Here is a 2,473-nt window from a genome sequence, read left to right on the forward strand (position 1 = left end):
AACATATAAGGGGATATTTCAGAATACACAGAATAGATACATTCCAATGAGTAAGAAAAAGTCCAAGGGACGGACACATCAACTGTGGTTAACTAGAAAGGTTAAAGATAGTGGGCAGAATTTTGCTGTCGGCGAGCAGGGGGCGGGGCCTACTCGCCGACACATAAAATGATGTGGGATGACGCCTAGCGGAACTCCCGACGTCATCCCGCCCCATTTAAGTTTTCAGGAAGGCGGGGGCGCTGCAAAATCAGCTGCGGGCCCGCCGACCTGTCAATGGCCAATTGAGGCCATTGACAGGATCATTTAAACAATTAAAGGACCTGCCCGTCCAACCTTAAGGTTGGCGGGCAGGCCAGGAGCCCCAGCGGCAAATAGAAAAAACATGAAACTTCATCCACCGGCGGGATGAAGCTTCATGCAGGGTTGTAAAAAGTTTAATGAAGTTATAGTGTAAATTATGAACAGGTCCGATCTCATGTGACATTGTCACATGAGGGGGATATGTTAGGGAATTTTTTTTTTTCTATTTTTAATATTTTTCAAAGTGGAAGTGATCTCCCTGAGGCAGCACTTAGCCTCAGGGAGATGTGTGCTCTTTCGTACGCATGCGTGAAAGAGTGCACTGTCGCTTTTGGGGAATCCCCCCCCCTCCGCCCGCACAGGAAGTGCATAGTGCTTCCCGCTGGACGTCACGCTGGGCGGGCCTTAATTGGCCCGCCCGCGTAAAATAGCGGTGCGGCCTGCTTCTCCAGCGGGGATCAGCTCCCCCCTTGCTGGAGATTGGGTCGGGCCCGCCTGCCCAACAGGCAGAAAATTCTGTCCAGTATCAAACTTATAGAAGAAGTATATAATTGTGCAAAGATAGGTGGAAGGCCAGAAGATTGGCTAGAACATAAGGAACATCAAAGGATGACTAAATTAGAAGGAAGGAAAAATTAGTGTACAAGGGAAAGCTAGCCAGAAAAATTAAAAACAGATAATGATAAGAGTTTCTATAAATATTTTTTAAAAAATGAATTAACGAAGTGAGCGTTGGTCCTATAGAAATTGAGTCTGGGGAATTGATAATGGAAAACAAGGAAATGGCAGATTAATTGAACAGTATCTTCCATCAGACTTCACTATAGAGTAGACAAGTAACATCCCAGAGGCAGCTGTAAATCAGAAAATGGAAGGTAGGGAGGAACTCAGGAAAATTACAATCGCCAGAGAAGTGGTACTGAGTAAATTGTTGGAGCTGTGGGCTGACAAGTGCTTGGGTCCTGATCGACTACCTCCTAGGGCCTTAAAAGAAGTGGCTAGTGCGATAGTTGATGCATTAGTTTTAATTTTCCAAAACTCCCTAGATTCGAGGAAGGTCCTATTAGATTGGAAGATCACAAATGTAACTCCGTTATTTAAAAAGGGAAGGAGACATAAAATGAGAAACTACAGGCCAGTTAGCTTAACACCTGTAATAGGGAAATTTTTAGAAGCTATTATTAAAGAAGCTATAACAGGGCACTTGGATAAATTCAAGGTAATAAGGCAGAGTCAACATGGTTTTATGAAAGGGAAATCATGTTTAACCAACTTGTTGGTGTCCTTTGAGGAAGTAACATGTGCTGTGGATAAAGGGGAACTGGTAGATGTACTGTGCTTAGATTTCCAGAAGGCAATTGATAAAGTGCCACATCAAAGGTTATTACAGAAAATAAAAGCTCATGATATAGGGGATAACATATTGCATGGATAGAAGATTGGCTGGCTAACAGGAAGAAGAGAGTAGGCATAAATTGGTCTTTTTCAGGTTGGCAAGATATAACGAATGGTGTGCCACATGGATCATTGCTGGGACGTCAACTGTTTACAATTTATATAAATGACTTGGATGAAAGGATGGATGGGATGGTTGCCAAATTTGCTGATGACACAAAGATAGGTAGGAAAATAAGTTGTGAAGAGGACATAAGGAAGCTACAAAAAGATATAGATAGGTTAAGTGAGTGGGCAAAGATCTGGCAAATAGAATATAATAGAGTGGAAATTGTCCATTTTGGTAGGAAGAATAAAAGAGAAGCATATTACCTAAATGGTGAGACATTGCAGAGTTCTGAGATGCAGAGGGATCTGGATGTCTTAGTGCATGAACCACAAATGGCTAGTATGCAAGTACAGCAAGTAGTTAGGAAGGCTAATAGAATGTTATCATTTATTGCAAGAGGAACTGAATGCAAAAGTAGGGAGGTTATGTTTTAGTTATACAGAGCACTAGTGAGACCGCATCTGGAGTACTGTGTACAGTATTGGTCAGCTTATTTAAGGAAGGATGTAAATGTGTTGGAAGCAGTTCAGAGAAGGTTTACCAGGCTAATACCTGGAATGGGTGGGTTGTCTTATGAGGAAAGGTTGGACAGACTAAGCTTGTATCCGCTGGAGTTTAGAAGAGTAAGAGGTGATTTGATTGAAACATATAAGATCCTGAGGGGTC

Source organism: Cetorhinus maximus, chromosome 1 (genome assembly GCF_964194155.1).
Source record: "Cetorhinus maximus chromosome 1, sCetMax3.hap1.1, whole genome shotgun sequence".
NCBI lineage: Eukaryota > Metazoa > Chordata > Chondrichthyes > Lamniformes > Cetorhinidae > Cetorhinus > Cetorhinus maximus.